The 21,788-nt window shown below is 38.9% G+C and overlaps 1 protein-coding gene across 2 annotated transcripts in view; it reads right to left on the bottom strand.

The window, feature by feature from the left end:
• The window catches only part of HS3ST5 (heparan sulfate-glucosamine 3-sulfotransferase 5), a 204,263-nt gene that overhangs the window by 116,842 nt on the left and 65,633 nt on the right, over positions 1-21,788 (bottom strand). For both annotated transcript variants that reach the window (XM_048492490.1, XM_048492497.1), the window contains exon 2: positions 18,448-18,650. The gene's annotated coding sequence lies outside the window, so the exon portion shown is untranslated. The remainder of the gene's footprint in view (positions 1-18,447; positions 18,651-21,788) is intronic.

The raw sequence follows: 21,788 nt of genomic DNA, 5'->3' as shown, positions 1-21,788 counted from the left end.
TCACACCCAGTACTGAAAACTGCTACAGCGTGCTCTTTCTGTGTGTGGCCCATTACACATAGAATGTTTACCTTGGGACTCTTCTCTGCACAGTGGGCTTGCAGAGGGCTCTCCTTGCATTTCTCTGTTTACACAAGAGGAGGCAGTCTCTCCTTTTCCCAGAGTTTTTCTGCAGTGAGCTCTCAAGGTTTGGTCATCTTAACTCTTTACATCAAGTAATTCTTAAAGGCACAGATCTCATTATCGCAGGTAGTCAAGACTGCTGACTTAGCTCTTAAAGATGTACTTATGTTGATATTACTATTCCAAAGTAATCCTCCCCTCCACCCCCAGATGAAAGAGGCAAAGCAATTCCCTGGATCACATATTAGTTATATTTCACTACTGTTGTATAGATTTCCATGTTATACAGAACAATTTTATCTGTCCATCTTGTCTACAGACACCAATCCTCATATAACTTATAGTGTGGCCAAATTCTGTGTAACAGCACTTGAAATACATTTTAGGATGGTCTGTGCTACATAGTAGTTTAGTGACCTACCAACCCAAAACTTAAACTTAACAATTTTAATGTCTTTTTATACCCAACCTTCTTTTAAGTTTGTACCCCTTTCAGTACTTGTTCTTACTGTTTTAATATGTTGCATCCTTTGTGTATTATCCTTTATTTCATTTATCTTTTGCTGTTCAAAGACTGTAATACAGATTTGATGACTGATCCTTTACAGAACCTATTCAACACGGCTTATATAATAAAATGTCATGACTGGAATCCAGAGAAGCATAAGGAGAAATGCAAGCAGACCTGAAACGTTTCTTCCTGTACCATATATTGTGCAATATCTAGCACTTTCTTGGCATTGTCCAACCACTTCTGTTAACCTCTTGTTTTGAAAACCTCATGAAGTGGAACTTCATGGAATCAACATTAATTGGTCATATCTTGATGGCACTTAATAATTATTAAGTATAATAGGGCTAAATATAGGTACATTTTCAGCAGGTGTATTTTTACATCAGTTAATCCATAATCATCTTTCCTGTACAGTCTTCCTGTGGAATGTTTATTTTCTTAGAAAACCAGAAAAGGATTTAGCAACAGGATCCCTGAAAATACAGTGGTGTATGGGTAGTGAAAACAGGTAAAAATGAATGCTGTTTATAACAGAATGCACCAGGAATGAATAGTCTGGAAAACATAGTCTGATAACACAATTTAGCTACAAGTTGAATGGGTATAAAGCTAACAATTAAACCAGGTCATTTAATGGAGGGTAGGATTGCTCCACAGTGTGCACTGTTATGACTGCATATCTGCAGGTTGCATAATGCGTACCTTCATATTGACTACAAATGCAATCCGCACTTTTCCTTTGGAACCATTTCATGATTTCCTTTGTCCTCTCAAACCTTACTGACAAAGCAGTAACAAGATAATGTATCACAGCACACTGAGAAACATATCACAGGGCATGCCAAAATATTCAATATGCCATTCAGTTGACAGCAAATACACCACAGGATTCATAATCAGATTCTGCAAGCATGAAGGCCACAGAGAATAACAAAATTCTGGAAAAGTTATAACAACAAATGCATAATTCATAAGACAAATCTTAAAGCCAAGTGTAGTTGCATAAGGGAATAATAATTTTTAACTATTTGAAAAAAGATGACAGACTAAACTGCAGATTCTGTTTCCTAGAAAAAGTTGTGCTTACTCCAGTCTTGTGGTTTTTCTGTAGCCTACCAAAAGAACTGCACAGTATGTGACTGGGTTATTGATATACATCTACAAAAATAAAACAATGAAGGCACAAAATAGATGTGATGTGGTAAGTGCTGTGAGTGAAGATCCCAGTATTTTATTTTCCTTAAATGGCATGTATGTGCCAAAAATCTGAATTGATTTGGGAATGCATAGTGGAGGAAGTGAAGCTGAAATATGAGGGTTTCCTCACAGAGTTACTATTGGCAAAATTCAGGTACCTGGAGCCAATAACCAGCAATTTCAGGATGAGAAAAGAGAACCAAGGAAACTTCAGTCTACTTTATCCTCACAGTTTGGTCCCGATTCAAATGCTCCCCCACCCCCCATTTATAGACAATTCTGGGTGGGATAGGGTTGCTGTGATGGATTGCTGAGAATGTAACATCTAAGTATTCTCTGCCTAACAATAAGAAAATTTTTGACACATTTTTATTGTTAGGCAGAGAATACTTAGATGTTACAGTTGCCAATCTCCAGATGGGCCCAGTAGTACAACTTTCTTCAGACTACAGAGGTCAGTTCCCCTAAAGAAAATGACTTCTTTGGAGGGTGAACTCCATGGCATTGTACCTTGATGAGGTCTCTCCCCTCCCCAAATTTGGCCCTCCCCAGGGTCCACCTCCCAAATCTCCAAGTATTTCCTAATTCAGAGCTGGCAACTGTAGGGTAGGAGCTCTGTTCTTGGTATTGTGCCTGGTTTTGCTTAAAGAGTCCCATAAGGCCTTAAAAACTAACCATTGGAATTGCTAGGCTGCAGAATTCAGTCCCTTGCCTGCCCCCTCCCTTTTAATGCTGCCATTAGTTGAAGGAAAGATGAAACATAAACCAACCAACAAGCAAACAAACTGTGAACTGTAGTCCTGGCAATGAAACCCCTTAGCCTTATGTGTTACAAAATATGCCCTTAATGCCACAGCTAGCTATAAAGTGTTCTAAATCTCATTTTGGTAAAAAGCTGGAAGGGGAACTTGAACTTTTGGTGGATTTCAAACCCCAACTGCAATAAATCCTGAATCCTACTTTTAGGTCTCCAGGCACTTTCACAGTAATTTTTCGGTAAAGGTCAGGGGAAAAAAAGAGCTCATGAGAGAACATTTGGCCACATTAAACTAATGCTGTTCAGCAGGCCCTGAAAAATGACACCCTTGGGTGGCAAAGCAATTTTTTGAGAAAAAAAATCTGAACTCTTTGGAATCTTGCCTGAGAAATGCAGAAAGACGAAGAAGATAGAAGTGCTGCTTTGCTCTACATTTGTAAAGCCTCCAATGGAAAAACTGTGTGAAGTTAATAAATATGGCTAAAGATTTTAAATTCATAAATAAGGATTCAGGCACACTGAAAACCAGTATGATGAAGTGGTTATAGTGTTAACACATCTGCTTTTCACATTCAAATCCAAATGCTGTCACATCCTAATGATCCAGCATTGTAAATGCCTGTGACCCATAAACTTAATCAATGACTCCAGAGACTTACAAGTATAAATATATATTTAGGGCATTCTTTAAAAGAAATAGATAAAAACAATCAGATTTCAATATTACAATTTTTCTTAGAGAAAAAGAAATAAAATAGAACAAATAGACTTTACCTAACAGATGGTTTCAAACAGACTTTTCCTGACAAACTTTATATCAAAGACAGCAGAAATAGCTAATTGGCTTATTTTGCCCCAGCAGGAGTTCCAGGGATCTTCTGCTAGGGAAGAACCAAGGCCATGGCCTCTTATAACAAAGTTAGAATCAGGCACTTAATATATTTTCTCAAAAGGCTGTCTCTGCTATATCAATAGTGTTGTGCGAAAACCATGGGAATGCAAAGACCAGCTCTATTAAATCATGAAACTAGCATACAGTACTAGCATACAGGACTAAGCACCATTGAATAGACCTGAAAAGGAGTCTAAGTAGTTCTACTTATGATAGCACTGATAGTGACCTAGGGCATTCACTGTTTAACTTACATTTCACAGGATTGTTGTGAGGAAAATGTAAAAGGGAAAATCACATGTGAAAGTCTGTTCTCTTTGAGGAACGATGGAGGAAAATGTGTGGTGCATGCCACTACCTCAATGAGAGTGCTGAAGACAGCTGAATGGCAGTTAAATAGAAGTGGTGACTTACCAGAAGCCCCACTTCTGAGAAGTCTGAGGCAAGCACACAGCCAGGACAAAGAAAAACCCTCACTTACACACAAAATCCTGCCCAAGCTTTCGAAAAGCAAACACACAAGCCCTCAAAAAATTTACACAGTTAAAACTTTGACCTCAAAAATACCCCCCAAGAATCATAGCACACATTTTTCTTTCTGCCTGCTTCTTTTCTGCTTCCTCCCAGAGTTCAGGGTGCATGCCTCTGCCTCAATGACCCATTATGTGCCGGGTGTCTGCTGCACAGCAGGAGCAAATGTCCATTAGGGCAAGATTTCTTGTACAGATGTATTTCGGTGAGCCCTGCTTTCAATTTCTAGTAGCCTCGTGCCAAACAACAGTACTTTAAGTATGACTTTACTTTGCTTCACTGCCAGAGCAGGGGAAATTTGCCAGTGAGCACAGCTTTGCCCTGGACATTTTCCTTCTATCCACCACCACCCTACCTAGTTTCACCCCGCCCATTCCCTCACGCTGCCGCACATGCTTCCCTCCTTCTCCCTCCCTGTTGTGACTGACTTTTCCCTACTTCCTCTTCATTCTGCCAGTCCATTTTGGCTTCCTGTTTACTGCCCCTGACACCCCCCCCCCCCACCACTTATTTCTATGTTCTGGGACAAACGGGGCACAAAACAACTTGTGTATAACAGAGCATGGGAAAGTGATTATTGGCAATTGGGAAAGCAGTCCAAAAGGTGGCTCATGTTGTTCCAGGTGATCTGCACCCCACCATTACTACTTCATTTCATTCCTGCCAAAGAATAGAAACTGTGGGCAGGCAGTGGGCAAGAAATCTTTTCAGATTTATTGTTTAATTTTTAAAATTATATCATAATAGTAATATATTGCTATAAAAAGATAATCATTGTAAAAATATTTTTGTGCATTTTCAAACCAGACCTTTGTCTCCCTTCTTTCAGTATTCTTAACCATGGGATCACACCCAGTAGCTCGTTTTTAAATCATGAGTTCTAGTTGAAACAGCTTTTATGTATTACACTGTTGATTGTACATCATCCCAAGCCAAACATGGGAGGGGCAATTAACACATTTAATAGAAAGCAAGCAAGCAAGCATCTGGGTGAAACAACAGTGATATAATTAAGAGGGTCTGTTACAGATCACAAGCCAGACTGAAGACTTGAAGGATGCCTACCTGGACCAAACTTTCAGAAAGGAGAGATGTAGTAATAATGGAAAATTTCAGTTATCCTGATACTTGTTGGAAGTCAAACTGTGGCAAGACTATAAGGTCCAACAAATTTCTCACTTCCTGTATAGACAATTTCATTGTCCAGAAGCTAGAAGAGGCAACAAGGGGATAAGCGAATTTAGATCTGATCCTAACCAATAGTGATGACCTGGTGAATGGGTAGAAGGGGAGGGATCATTAGGTGGGAGTGACCATGTTCTCCTGGAGTTTGTTATACAACAGAAAGATGAAACCAGGTGTAGTCAGACACACATTTTAAACTTTAAGAAAAATGATAGTACAAATGTTTGATAAACTTCTGGAATACTAAAAATGTTAAAAGAATAGATAAAAATTAAATAATAATTAAGAAAAGTGAAAGCTTGCATTTATCTGATATCTAGAATCCTGACCCACATCTCATATTAAGGTTCCGCAGAAATCTCAATTTGGTCATTTTTAATGACACTTTTTCTAGAATATTTTCTAGAAAGCCAAGGGTTTCCAACTAACCACACTCTGTCTAGTTGTTAAAAGTAGATTAATTTGAAGATGTCTATTCCAACTACACAGGTGTCATACTAATAATTAACTAGTACTGCAGCTGTTTCCACATTTATTTAGTTAATGATTTGACACTGATTTGGGTCGCAGACAATACAGTCCTCATACTTATGCTCGCTGTGACATAATGACTTACAATCTAGATCTAAAGCTGTGTCTTTGCTCATGAGTACTGAAATGTGTGATATAAAAGGACTGAGATAAAAGAAAATGAGAGGATAAAAAGATATAAAATATACATTACTGACACTAATTACAAATCAAGAATAAAAAATAAAACTTGCTATTAGCAGGAGTAACTTTCATGCATTGCAGGCCAGCAAGAGCCAACATGCTGTAGTGGTTAAGAGCAGGTGAACTCTAATCTGGGGAGCTGGGTTTGAAGGGGGATATGAATTCAAACTCTTCTTCTTCTCAGATAGATATCTGTCTGTGTGCGTAGGTTTTCTACACAAAAACTCCAATCACCATCCAGGGCAAAAAAGGAGCACCATAAAAACTTTGGTACATTGCGCAAACAGAATCTGTGAACCTCACCTCCTACAAGATGAATTGAATCACCTAAACAGGGCTCTACAGGCTAATGGTTACTCTAATACAGAAATCAGAAGGGCTGCAAGACCACGAACAAGCCACATGAACAAAGATAAAGAGCCATCTAGAGGGAAAGTGTTCTTACCATACATCAAGGGAACCACTGATGCGTGATAGGAGAAAGCTGATGAAGAAGCACAACCTACAAACAATCCACAGACCCACTAAGAAAATTCAAACAGATGCTACGCTGCTCAGCAAAGAATAAGAGAGAGGGATCACTTTAGCTACTGCAGGAGTCTACTCGTCATATACCATGCAGCTGTGGGACAAGTCTACATAAAAGGGAACCACCAAACGCCAAGCGCTTAACAGACATGCGATATCAAAAGAACATAGAAAAGGCACTGCAGACTATTTCCCAGCCAGAAAAATCAGCAATAGCAGAACACACATGATAAAACCAACCCTGGACATAGGAATATTATTTGAAAAAACAGAAATTCTGGACCACTCTGAAAGCCACTTAACGTCAGGGGACTACACAGAGAAGCAATTAGGAAATCCATAAGCACATGGACAATTTTAACAGGAAGGAAGAAACTATGAAAATAGGAACAGAACTTGGCTGCCAGTGTTGAGAAAAATACTAGAGTCAAGATAAGTGTCTAACCAGCTCCAATAATAAACACAGGATGACCATAGACAAAAGAAACAAAGGCCAGGATACTTCTATTCAGATGCTCCCACCAGTGACTTTGCTATCTCCAGTGTTACGCCCATGCTATAGTCTTCATTGTTACTCATACTTCTATTCAGATGCCCTCAACTATTGACCTGGTTGCCTTTTTTGTTACTCACAGACAAGGTTTCTCCACCCACCCTGGACACTCCAACAGATATATACTCCATTTGCTTTCCCAACATCAGATCTTCTGAAGATGCCAGCCACAGATGCGAAATGTCAGGAGAGAATGCTGCTAGAACATGGCCATACAGCCCGGAAACCACACAGCACCCAAGTGATTCCGGCCGTGAAAGCCTTCGACAATACTCAGATTACAATAGTTTAGTGTAACAACCAATCTGCAATCCAGTAAGAGAAGGTCATAAAAATAGAAGGTGGAAAGCAAAGCTGGGGAAGTGGGGGAGAGAGACAGAGAAGGAAAGGGAAGCTGCAGCCAGATTTGGTGAAGTGGAAGAGGACTTCAAACTGGAGTCGGCAAGGGGAGGGAATAATTTTCTGCCTCTATGAGTCTTCACAGGTGCCCATACACACACAATACTGGAATACTAGTCCTCTTATTAGAATACTAGTCCTCTTATTAAAGATGTTCTTGGCAGGGATGTAGGTATAGATTTGTTATGGAGTGGGTTTAGGGGAGGGGCCATGCCCCCACCCACTCCTGGAGGTACGGCCACGCATCCCCAAGCCCTGTCCCCATCCTCAGTGCTTATAAAAGCAGCTCTCCAAGGCCATGGACAGCAGAATTCCCTGTCCTGCCCCCCCCCTCACCAGCTGGACTCCCAGCAGCCGGCAGTTCTTTCTGATCTCCCCTCTGGGCAGAGGTAAGGCTAGGGAAAATGGAGCCCAGTGCAAAATCTGAGTTTTGTGGGTTTTGGGCGGCCACTGTGATGCTAGAATCCACCCCCAAACAGCATCATTTTCAATGTTTAAACCAGGGAGCCCAGATTCTCCTTTTAAATACACCTTAAAGAGAGAATCTGGGGTTCCCAGTTAAAACAACATTGAAAGTGATGATGTTTGGGGGTGGATTCACCCCAAGTTTGGTGAAGTTAGGTTCAGGGGAGTAGCCCCCATCTCCTGTTAGATCCCACTGGAAACAATGGGGGATGGGGACACCCCTTTTGAGGTGTCCATAACTTTGCCCCCACTGAATCAAACTTCACCAAACTTGGTGTTATCATCAGAACAGTCTCTGGGTGATACTCTGAAATTTTGGTGTCACTAGCTTTAAAAACACGCCCCCTGTAGGCCAGAATGTGAAAAAACACTCCAAAAATTCAAATGGACCTGAATTTTTCAGATATACCAGAATTTTGGGGTATATCCAAATTTGTTATTTGTCTTATTTGGGCATACAGATAATTTTATGTCCAAATAAATCTGAATCTGAATTTTACCAAATTTTTAGGGTATTTACCAAGCCTAGAGGTCAAACATTATTGAACTTCAGTATTTGGCTTCCTTCACAATATTAATTCTAATGAATTACAAAAACTGCATTTAATTCTTTGTATTGTAATTCCCCATATCTTTGGTGTTCACAAACAGTGGCTTTTTTCCACTGCATAAAGGCTCAGGGAGAAAATGAATAACTGAAACCAGACAAGTCAGACAAGCATTGTGCTTCACTACTGAACTTGTCAGCTTTCACCTGCTGAACATACCACTCTGCTTTTGGTAACAGAGTGGCTTTGTTAAAATTCTAAGCTTTCCTAATTATGTACATTTGAGAGTGCAGAATTCTTTCATTTGAGACAGCTTATATTATCTGATCCAGCTCTTTCAAAATTATTCAGAAATATCATCTGCCAGGATCAAGAGTAATTGAAGTGATATCTATTGGGTTTTACCTGCAGCTCTGCTACATAATTTTTCATTTTCTTCACAAGGCTTTTAACAGAAAGACAGGAACATGCCTACAGTCCCAAAGAGGTGTTTTGACATTAGGTTTAATAAAGCATGAAGAACTCATTAATAAATGATGTACTGGAGGTTATCAAGTAAGGCTGAATGCATTTGTTGGACCCAAGAGTAAACTGCATCAAACATGCAGCAAAGTGAGTTGTTAAAAAAATGCAATGACTCTTTTGCTGAAGTGTTTAGTGTAATTCAACACAGTGGTCCCTGTTCAAGGATTTCTTTTTTTTAATTCCCACATTAGAAATTCATGCATCTTCAAATTCAAGTATAGCCTTTCAGTATTTAGAAGAATTCTGTGAAATTAAAATGCATCTTAAATAAGAATTAAAAAACCCCAAGCAGCAGTACTGCAGTCAAAGTTTTCCTCATGACCTGAATTTGTTTCCAAAGGAGGTTGGTTTCAGCTCAGGGTTGACTCAGCCTTCCCTCCTTCTGAAGTCAATAAATGAGATCCATTTTGCTTGCTGGAGGTAAATTATAGACGACTAGGAAAGGCAATGGCAAACCACCCCATACAGATAGCCTGCGTAGTAAATGCTGTGATGTGACATCACTAATGAGTCAGTAATGACCCTGTGCTAGCACTTGTACCTCATTTCTTCTGGAAGTCATTTGGGTGGGGAAATGGAAATGCTGTGCCTGAGTTTTACCTGTGCTGGTTTTATACATTGTTAGCTTTTAATCTTTTACTGGTTTTAATTGTTCATTATTTTTATATTTATGATTTTCATGATGGTTTCATAATAGTTTATGATGTTTTATTTGTTAGCTGCCTTGAATAGTTATTATTTCTTGGTAAGAAGCATATAAATCAACTAAATGAATTAAACTATTAATAATTAAATGTGACTGAATTATGCAGTCAGCTCAGCATAGAAAAAGTATTATATACCAAAGACATCATTGTTTTCTTATTCATATTCATTTTGTGAATAATAATAATAAAATATTTTAACTGGAATTAGACTATCAAGAACTAACACAAACATAAAAGTTTTTCTTAAAAAATGAGTGAACTATTTTAATATTTTATTCAAAGATATTACTAATTTAAAAGACATTTGAAATTAAGTTCCTTTAAGAAAAAGTGAGATAAATGGAATGGATCTGAAGTGTTAAAAATATATTTGGAGCACATGAGATAATGTCTTTTGGCTCTGGACCCATTTACAAATTATAATTTGCAAAAAAGAGAGCTGTTATTATGTACATAGATAAAAAGTTGTCCCTGTTCAAGGATTTCTTTTTTTAAACTTAGGCTCATTCCGCACGTGCAGAAAAATGCACTTTCAAACTGCTTTCAGTGCTCTTTGAAGCTGTGCGGAGTAGCAAAATCCACTTGCAAACAGTTGTGAAAGTGGTTTGAAAACGCATTATTTTGGTTTGCGGAAGGGGCCGTAGTAAACAGCCAAAACTTAATTACTTGCCTTTTCTCAAAACTGAAGCTATTCATGGAATGAGGTGTATGTGTGCCAGTTGGCCTATTGCTTGCTCCTTTGCAAGGGGGGGGGGCGGGGGAGAGATGCAAATAGAAACATGGTCCTCCTTCCTTCCAAGTCTAAGAGCCAAACTCACACTGGAATTTCCATCATTTGAACTCCTGATATATTATTATTGTCTGACACTCCCTAAAAAGCAGTCACAAGAAGGCATTATGGAGTGGGACTATATTGCTGGAGCAAATGAGACTTATCTTTTCCCCTATGGCCCCCTATAAAAATGGCTTCCTGGATTACATGAGCCTCAGTATTAAAAAAAAGCAGATAACCACACTGTCTTCCTTTTCTCCATACCTAGTCTTTATACAACCGGGGGGGGGGGGGGAATACAATTTCAATTGGGAAAATTGTGCAGGGAAGGGGAAGAGTTAACCCACAGACTCAACTTTCATTGGTCCCTCATGTGGCTACTTTAAGGGCCAAATAATACATCTGGAATTCTATTAACAGAAACCCAACATCCTGTTTAGCTTTCCCCTAAAATGCCAAATTATTCCACTTTGGAAGTCTTTATTTTATTAAGTTTTCCACTTTGCACATGTCTTTAAACTATTGACCCCATGTGGCTATTTTGACAGAAAAACTAATCATTTTGGTAAAGTAAAACACTTTGCAAATAGTGTCATCACCAACTACTTTGTGTATATTGAAATAATTATATGGTATGATTTAAATGTATCATATTTTATCTTGTGCAGCTAAGAAACATTGCATTGTGGATGAGTTAAGGAGTTGTATGTTGAAGGCATGTGTTACCAGAATGAGATTTGCTATATATATCACATAACATATAAATCTGCATGATGTTAGCAGGATCCTGCTGTGAGTAAGATAGGGAAATTATTATAATCTGCATTTCTAAATTGAATGAGCATTTTGCTCAGCAGAAATCTCTTGACTGAAAATAGTATGAAATTATATCATGCTGTTTTAAGTTACTTGTGTATGTGTGTGTGCACACTTTTTTAACTGGGCTAAAATGTCAACATTCCTTTCTTTAAATAAAAGAACTTTGGAAACCTACAAACCTCTCAAAAATTGGAACCTGTGCTTGGAATGGACATATAATTTTGGAAGCAATCACTATTTTATGTTGTGATGAGCCACTCTCTAACAAGGAAGCTCTCAAAATTGTCCAGATAAGAAGGGACATTGTGGAGAAGAACAAAAATAGAATAGACTGTTATGAAAATCCATTAGAAATCAATTCCAGAATAGCTAGAATAGCCACACCACAATCACCACCAAAGTCTCTTCCATGATGTCCTGCCTTCATCCAGTTGTTCTTCTGAATTTTAGGCATACTCATTTTTAGCATTTAAAGCTTTCAATTGATAGCAATTCTCTCGATCTATAAATTGTTTCATATTTGAATATTTATTCAACCCCTTTAAAAAGTTGGTTGTATGCTGCTATGATCTTAGGAGGTGGGTTTAATCCAGGGGTAACACTGAATACCAATGAATGAACAATGGGGAGGGGGTGTTCTGAATCATGAACAAAACAAAACAAAAATGTATCAGCCATTATTAAATCCATTATTCCATAAAGCGGGGTGGAAAGGGTAGAGCAACAGCGCTGACCTAAACAGTCTGAGCAAGCCCCTGGGAAAGCGGCGGTGGCACTTTCTCTCCATACAACATACATCCTGTCAGATAGGTGGGGGTGAGAGAGTTATGAGAGAACTGTGACTAGCCCAAGGTTACCCAGCAGGCTTCATGTGTGTGGGAAAAAACTGATTCACCAGATTAGAATCCACTGTTCATGTGGATGAGCGGGGAATCAAAACCCAGTTCTCCAGATTAGAGTCCACTGCTCTTAACCATTACACCACTACAAAATGCTGGCTCTCCCAAGGCAGATCTGGGAGATATGCTGATGCTTGTTGGCTCCCTGTGTGTCCCCCCCCCCACCTTCAACTGTTCTGCCAGTGTAGAAATAATTCTAATAAAAGTCATCTCCTGAGCTGATCCATTACACTACAGCTTTGTTTCCTCTACTAGAATGCCCTCCTGAACAATTCTAATTTGCAAAAAAGATATAACTGTGGGGCCTTCCTAATATCCTCTGGAAGATTCTTCCACAATGCTGTTGCCATCATAGATAATGTGAGTGAAACAACAGTGGCTTGTTTTACTTGTTAGCAAGATGCCTTCTTCAGAAGCTTCTGCTCTAATGAGCAGAGCTGTGGTCATGGAACACAGCAGGAGAATGCTGTGATTTGTACTACTCACAATACAAACCTTTATATCTGTAGCCAAAGGAACATAAAGGCTATGACAGTCTCCTTATCCCTTTACAGTGGGATATAGTGCAAGGATAATTTAAAAAACAGTATGGAAGGCTGTCAATCCAAATGCCTACCCGAATTTCAGAGAGCTCTACAAGGAGATATTTTAGTATCTCTCCACCCACCCACTAAAAGTAATTTTTTATAAAAATTTAGTTAGATGTGTATTTATAAGTTACAAAATGAAAAACTTGGAGATTTTAAAAAGTGCTCTTCAAAGGCTACCGGTTCACTTTGGTCCATGACTTTGTATTAATAATATGATCGTGACATTGTGTCCTTTTGATTGTATTTCAAAAGCATTCAATCTAAAACCACTTATGTAATACATAATTAATTTTGCTTCAGGAAGGAGCAAGTTTTGCATCAAGTAGGATACATTATGGCAGTCAGATCTAAAACTATTATAGATCCATGTTTAAGTGGTGTGCCTGAACAAAATATTACTATTCTTTGTTGTATAGATTATGGTGTACATTATTTCATATTCCTTGCATCTAATATCTGTTTTCATATATCACATTCAAATGGTTCTGTGTTAAATGGCTAAACAGCATTGACTGTAGGTTGATGCAACTATTTATACTCCTCTATGAAAAACATTTATTAGGGTTTGGGGAAATTCTGATAGCAGTGATTATTGTAGAAAGTTGTTTGTGTGTGCATGTATCTGCACAAAATGAAGAACTTTGTGACTGCTATTAAAAGATAAGTTTATGGCAAAAGACAGAAATGAGAGCTAAATAATTGGTTCAAATTAATGCATGATACTTTCCCCTGAAGTTTTAAAAAGTTTTTCTCTCTGTTAGCCAAACTTTACCCACTACTTTAGAAATGCTTATGCCTTCTGGTCAGCTCACACCTCAGGCTTGAGGATGATACCTAGTACAGAACAGGTATCTGGAAGAATTACAGTGCTAGACTTCCTGGTGGCTTCAGGAAAAGCTGTTGGGGTTTGGCATACAGAGATAATAAAATCCCTTGGCACACAGGGAAGGTATCTCTTTGGTTGATTCCATCTAGAAGGAAGGAACTCTTACACCTGGACTTCTAGTGGTCACCATTCCCACCATTCCCATGAAGGGCTGCAAGCCTGAACAAAGACTCTGAAGTAACAAGGAACACTACACTTTCTATATTTATGAGCCTGCCTTAAGATAAGATCAACTGGAGCATGAGGGACATAGCAACTTCACTTTTATACCTTTCTTTTGAGACACCTTGCTCAATCTGTTGCTGTACTGAGACTGTGTGTGTGAACATATTCTTTTTAATAAATGTTTTCGATGCTAGTAATTGTTCTCTGTACCACACAGATCTCCACCATTCAAAGACACTACTTAAAATGAGAATTAAGAGAAGGGGGGCAGACAATTGACAAATGGCTAATCTCCCAGGGGTGCACAACTGCAGTAAACTGACCTCATGCCAACCAGATGCTGGGTAGCAGGAGATACAGCCATGAGACAGGGCTTTTGAACAGCAATGCTGGAAAGCAAAGACTCTCAGTGGGTAATGCCAAGTGATGGCAGTGAGTGTACCAAAAGAGAAAAACCCTCTGAGAATTGGGTCAGTCAGTAAACAGGCTTTTTGCCATACAGAGACTTCAATGAGTGCTGGTGATCAGAGGCCTAAGAAGACAAAACAGAGCCTGAAGGTTAATGGTGCTGTTTGACCACACATTATGCATCTCTATCATTGTTTCCTGTCATTTTTGGCCCTTAGTTGTCAGGTCGTAATGGCAGTGACAGCAGAAGCATCACGTTGCAGTACTGTACCGTCAGGGCAGCTGTAGACCTACATTACCACAGACCACACTACCAAGTCCTAAAGCATCCTTGCAGAGGTGTTCAGTGTCCAAATGGTGGCCAGAGACAGTCTTCTCTGGGTGACCCCCAGGAGCCCTGCCCCCACACGTCCCTGCTGCAGGTAGCCCAGGAAAGCAGAACGCCCTGCACCTGCCCACCTACAATTTTTTAGAGTTTTTTAGTGCGGAGTTGGACCTCCCTCAGCCCTGCCCCGTGGTCTGTTTGGAGATCAGGGATGTAGCACTGTCCCCATTTTTAGCAGGCCCAGTCCTGCCTTGAACTATCTTTTCAAGTTAGGGTGAGCATTTCTACAATTTGAAAAGATAGTCCAAGGCAGGACTGGGCCTGCTAAAAGCTGTGGGATGGGGCCATGTTCCTGGTCTCCAAAGTCAGTGCCTTGAAATGAACCCATAACTTGAATGATCACCATAACCCACCCCACTTACTTTAATTCTTCTGGCAGCCGGTTGAAAAGCAGCCTTCTCCACTAGGCTGTTTCGGCTGCATGCTTTGTCAGAGTTGCCTCCCTCAGGGAGGCTGACTCTCTGGTCTGGTGGGGGGGGTGATTTTGCGCGCCCCACGTGACCAGATAGTGTGTGCCTGTTGACATGGGCTACCCCATGTCCCCGGGCAGATATGCCACTGCATCCTTGCCTGCTGGCTGGTCAAAGTTCCCAGTGCCAATTCTATTTTTTCTTTGACCCCCCCCCCCTTGTATATTTACCACCCCTTGCTTCCCAGGTCCATGTTGTTTTTTCAACCCATGGCTTCTTTTCTGCCACTTACTTTAGACAGGCCTGTCTGTTGCTCAGTTATCCTAGCATGCCTCTTCCTTCTTGCAAAGAGGATTTTCTGATGACCTATAAAGTTTATCTGAAATTCTCATTTTCATAAGTCATTTTTCCACCCATTGTCTGATCTTCTTTCAGATTATTATAGCTAAGTCAGTTGCCTCCATTCTTACTTCAACTTCCCTGCTCTTGAGTTCCTTGTCCCTGAGGAGACAATGAATGGTGGCAAACGTGCCAGAATCAAGTCTATTTGCTATAAAATAGAAATATAGAGTGAAACTAATTTAAAACATAGAATGCATAGATGGAAAATGTGTAAATTATCTCCCCATCAAAACTACATCTGTTTTTCAGAAAATCCCACTGTAAAAAAAGAGAAAAATTGTTCAGTCCTCACCCCCCCCCCCCATTATATGGGAAACTAGCATGATCCACATTAAAATGTATAGACCACACAGCTGTAACTACCTCTTAGTTTCCCTGTCTCTCTAGACTTTCCCCTGATCTTAGTCTTTCTATATTTAATTCTGAAGGTCAAGTTGCAAACTGCTTTGGTCTTCAAGCTCAAAAACTTTAGGCCCCTTCTGCACAGCAAATGTATAACGGGTTGCAGTCAGGATAAAGTAACCCATTTTACTGTTTTTGCATTCACATGCATCCATGCAGGCAGTGATTGGAGCCCACAGAAACAATCCAGGTTACTGTCGCACCTTTGAATGGAGTCACATCTCTTTTTCAAATTTACTTCCCACCAAAGTGTAACTACGCAGGCTTCACAAATGAACCCTCACAGACATGCTGATGTCTCACGAAACAACCATCTGCACCTGTATAACTATGCAGTTGTAAGCCGCAAATTTTTTTAAAAGGAAATGGAGGCGAATAAAGCACCTCCTGCCTGGCTTTTCGCTCATGAGCAGCTGCAACCTGGGAATTTTGAAAAGACTCGCTAATAGCGCGATTCTAAAAAAACCCAGTTTGAGGAAAATAACATGGGGGCAGACTCGTTTTAAGGGTGGACTCTGTGTGAAGTCCCCCCCCCCAAAAAAATAGTTTTTCTACTGTCTTAGACCCGTGTTTATTGGACCAGGCAGAAGGGGCCCTAGTCAAACAGACCCAAGAGCTTCAGCACTATTCTGTTAAAAATATACTAGTTTGCAAGTGGCAAATAAGCCAAGAAATTGCTAAATGGTAACACAGAAATCCAAAGAAAACAATGTACACATGTAGAAGTAATGGGTATCAAATGAAACAAAGGTGTTTTGTACCGTGGGACTGAAAAAATGAAGACAGTGTTTTTACTGTTGTGATAAGATGAAACAGTTATAGGTTAGGGAAGTTGGCATTCAATGAGAAGCTTGCTGTTTTCCATTTCTATGAGTTCTCTTCAACAGTTTATTTGTATCGTTATCGTTCTTTCAAACAACATATTACAAGGATGATTTGATCTAAGTACTTTTTTTAAAACAAGAAATGTCCAGAGAAAAGAGATCTTAGCAGGGCTGGGGAGCAGCAGCAAGTGATTAATTGTTTCCCTGAAGTCATACTCTGGTTGCTTGCAGAACTGCAAGGAGGGGGGCAGGGAACAGCTACAGGTCTTCACTTTCCCCCCTCTCCCCACAGACATGGAAAAGCAGCTGTGGGGTGTTATTTTAAGAACAAAATGGCCTAGGGGAAAAGTGTGAATCACCTGTTCTCCTAATGCTGCTACTGCAATCAGATTTGCGACCTCCTGAGATTGCATTACACTTAAAATAAAGTGCAGGAGACCAATCAAAGATTTACTGGGTAACAAGCATTTTGCCCTGCCTATGTTTAAGTATATGTGTGGTGTATTGATAGTGTTAAATTACACTATTGATAGCACATTTGTTAAAAAGAAGCTTAATTCAAAAAGGTGCTTCAATCTTGTTGAAACCATGCGTTGTACTGTTCACTTTTTGGTAACTTCAATCTATGTTGTACACCTATGTTGTACAATCTATGTTGTACCACTTTTTGGTAACTTCAAACTATGTTGTACACCGCTCAGAGCCCTTCGGGGGTAGAGCGGTATAAAAAACCCATAAATAAATAAATAAATAAATAAATAAATAAATAAATAAATAAATAAATAAATAAATAAATAAAATAACTAACAACTGTATATATATTTTATTTATAAAGTTTCAATATTTACTACTGGTTCCAACTCAAAGAAATCACTGAAATATTCTTACTAGCTTCAACAGACTGTTCTTGATGCTGCTCTGTTATATTTATTATGCAATTTTTATTCTTGAGTTTCAAATAGCTAATTGGCGCCATTGGGATACATGCCTCTTCTGATGAAGGACTACATGTTTTCTAATAGTAAAATTCCAGTAAAATACAGTGATGTAACAAACATAAATGAATCATACATTCAATCTAAAACTAAAGAATACAATATAATGGTACATATCGATACTATATTGTGTGTACAAATGGGGGGGGGGGTGCCCAATAACCCACTATAAGAAATTCTCCCACACATAAAATAAAACCAACATACTTATTTTAGTTGATAAGTATGGGCAGTTTGAGGTAAGACCTGAGAATAAGGATAAAAGTGATTAAACACAATACTTGCTTCTGATTAGAGAGACCAGAAAAAAACCCTAAGTCCAAAATTCTTAATTGAGATAAGTGGACTAGAGGGAGATCATGTGCTAGATCTTCTGTGTACTTTACTCTGTCTGAATTTACCTTGTGGCCTCATTAAACTAATTTTTGATATACTTATTCTTCAGTATTAGCATAAATAGAAATCAATAATCAATCTTCCAATGAACACAGTTTTTTTAACCTCATGTTTTACTGTTTGATTATATTTTGTTACCAAGTTCTGAATTTAGTACAGTACAGCTAATTTGTATTTGGTGATACAGCATATCATATCTTGCATTCAAGTCACATTTATTTCTGGATACAGAAAAACTAATTTGTTGAAATCACAGAGAACTTTTTTCCAGCAGCAAAGTTATCCATGCCATTTGCACCAGAAATAGAGGTTGCTGATTTTTCTTTCCTAAAGCTCAAATAATGTTATGTAGTACTAATGTCTAAACATAAATGGGGACAAACACCTTCCCCCAATAGTAATTTAACAACAGAAACAAATGCTGCCAAAACCTTAGGCTTTCAAAACTCCACCAACCTTTTTATCCTTATGGTCATCCAGAAGATCTGGTACATCTACTTTAAAACAGGTGCTTTCAATGAAAAAAAATATGTATTTCAGTCTTCAATGATCAGGTACTTTCAGGGTTTATGGAAGAGATCAGGAACATGATAAAAAGGCTCCAGATCCAAAACAGATGAGTAGCCATGAGTTCTCAAATGTGATTCCACTTCTTAAGGCTGTGGACAAAAAAGAAAATAGTTATTATTCTGAAAATAACATTTATTATATACATCTGAAACAATAATGTAGCATGGCTATATCTGTGTGACTTTCTGTGTTTTTAAATGTGTAATTAACTTCTAAGTAATCCATGCATAATCTTATTACACATTTTAAAAAAACCCAAAAGCAACAATGGATTATAACCATACTAAATTGGTAATTTCTACCAATACACTTTTTCTTCTGAAGACTTCCCGCTTGTCATTTATCATGGTCTCCTGTCTCAAAGGAGCAGCATTTTGTACAAAACAATGGGCCACGCAAAATGAGAGGCTGGAAAGTTTCAGTCTAATGTTCAGAAATTTACCCAAATCCTACTGAACAGAAGAAAGATCATATCCCTATGCCCTCATCCAGCTACAGCAGAAAGCATGTATTCCTGGGATATAAAAGGTACTCTGTGCAAGTTCTGGATCTCTATAGCATTCAGCCAGAGATTCCTAACAATAACATAACTTTCCCCCAACAAGTGTTCATCCTCTGTTCATGGGGAAAGGCCTCATGTCTGAGAACAATTTCACACAGCTCAATGTTAGCAGAAAAATCATTACGGTAGGTCTTCTATATTGTATAATGCTTGTCATAGCAACACCTCTGACAATCATTGACTCAGCTAGTGAGATGTGACTGAGAAGGTTCAGATGCTTAAGAACCAAAGAAGGCTGCAGCCAAAAGTTTCAGTATTAAATGTAAGGGAAAGTGTTCTTTTTAAATGACTGTGTTCTTTTTTAAAGTAAGTCAGAGTTCTACACTATTACTAATTTTCCAAGTTCAAAGTTACACGGCAATCCTTGGCTGGGGGGGGGGGGAGGAACCACATAGGAGGTGGTGTGACTCCAGTGTTGATTTAAATGCCCCTGCAGGAGGCATTCCCTAAGGGGCCATTTTCAGTTGGCTTTGTGAGCCCTTTTGCCCCAGGAACGCTCCCATGTGCCAGTGTAGAATTATGCCAGAAAAATCAGTGGCACTGTCCATGGTTCTGCATGGGCCACTTTCACCAGAGAAGAGGCATAATTGTTCTCTGTTTGCTAGCCACAGTGCAGTAAGCCTCTTAGGAGGCAGCACAGTTGTCCTGAAGCTGTGCTGTCCTCAGCTGTGGCACAACTGCCCCTCCAGGACTGCACTGCCCATCTTTTAAAGTAATCTTAATGTATGCATATGATTAACTTGTCTTCATGGAAACACTAATATGTCTTCCCAGCTTCCTATAATCATCACAGTACCAGAATCTCATTAAAAGCATCTAATAAGTGCTCCTACCAGAGGAACTTGTATAATCTACCAGCCATAATGCTACATGTTCTACATTTAACGCAGAAATCTTACAACGTGATGTATGAAAATAGATGTCAGAGTCAGAAAACTATGGATGAATATGTATCAAACTTTGAACTTTTCTTTAAAATTCTTCATTTAGTTTATTTATGCAAATGTACTATATAGCTGGTTTTGAAAGATTACTACTTCCAGAAAATATACTATGTATTGCATATGGTTTTATATTAAGCACTTTGACACACAATCTAAAGGAAATATGGTCATGTTTATAATGATTATATTAACACAAACTCAAGTATCACAATGAATTTGTTTCATTTGAGGCATGGTTTTTATGATCTTTTTTTTTAAAAAAAAGAAAAAAAACACATTTATGCCAAAATTCAATCAATGATTTTTAAAATTTTATTAAAAAGAATTCAATGAACTCATAAGCAGTCTCTTTGTATTCTCACCCAGGTCAAATAAAATAACAGTCTAACTAGAGGGAGATGAGAATTTTCTCTTGGAGGAGAAGGGAAACAAGGATGCAGGCAAAGCCTGACCCAGAAGGCCCCATGCCCTGCAGAACTGCTCCTGCCTAAAGTTGTACACCAGTGTAGTTGGGGGTGGACTAGAGGTGTTCCTGGGTGTGGAGCTAATTTTAGTTGGCTACTACTGAGCTTTTGAGCTGAGAATGTCACTGATGCAGGTTTTGGACTTATATCTCCCAAAAGGATGGTGCAAGTCCGCTTAACCCTATGGGGGCTTTTAGGCAGTCAGAAAGTTTCTGCAGCTTGCTATTTTCCTTATTGCCTGGAAGCCCTCTGGAGGTGGTGTGGTGTCACAGCAGTGGCCTGTCCCTCGCTCCTGGAGACCGTGGGAATAACATGAAATGAAGACAACTATAGATATATGGACCACTTAAAAACATTTCCAGTGTAATAATGTTCTCTATCAATATCTTCAAAAATTGTTCCTAAACTGTAGCATACAAAGTGAACTAACAATGTTTCTTAGCACTTGACACTACAACCATACTAATGAAATTATCTTGCCATTCTATCATTTTCCTTTATAATCTGCCCTCTCTTGCAACAGTCATCTGCAAGTCAGCACAATTTTCTCTATCCCCAATTTACATTACGTCATAATCTCATTTCAGCCTAAATCTTGCCAACCTTAATTATATTTAGTGTACTTTCTGAATGACTTTAAAAATTTTCCAGAATGAACAGATTTAATTTCATCTGAGGAAGTAACAGCATGGCTATAGCTTCCTTGTGGTCTTTGTCAGTTCAGCTAAGGTCAATGTTTAAGGTTGCCAACATAGATTGAGAAATTCCTGGAAATTTAGAGATGAAGACTTGGAAAGGTGATAATGTGGGGAAGAGGGGTGATTTGGGGTGCCATAGCATCACCCATTCAAACCAGCCATTTTTTTCTGGGAGATCTCTGGGCCCTACCTGGAGGTTGGGCAACATGGTTCCTGATGGGGGGGTTTGTTATTGTTTATTTGTATAATTATCTAGAACAAAACTTTCAGTAAAATGACAATGGGCTTCTTTTGCATGGGCTGTATTGAAGTGCTTGGGCTAAGAAATAAATAAAACTTTTCAGTTTCAGATACTCCTGAAGAGATTCCACACCCAATACAGGCACTGGGTGAAAGCCAGCATCTAACTTATACCTTACACAAAAACATGAAGTTATTATGTTTTCTGCATGAAATGTAGATTTAGCCTAAACAGAACAAGATATATGGATATTTAGGGGAGAGGATATCTAGTATCACGAATATTCCTACTCTGTAACCAGCCCAGTAGCTTTATATT

This window comes from Sphaerodactylus townsendi, linkage group LG01, assembly GCF_021028975.2.
Source record: "Sphaerodactylus townsendi isolate TG3544 linkage group LG01, MPM_Stown_v2.3, whole genome shotgun sequence".
Lineage (NCBI taxonomy): Eukaryota > Metazoa > Chordata > Lepidosauria > Squamata > Sphaerodactylidae > Sphaerodactylus > Sphaerodactylus townsendi.
This window is presented reverse-complemented; position numbering and strand designations above follow the sequence as displayed.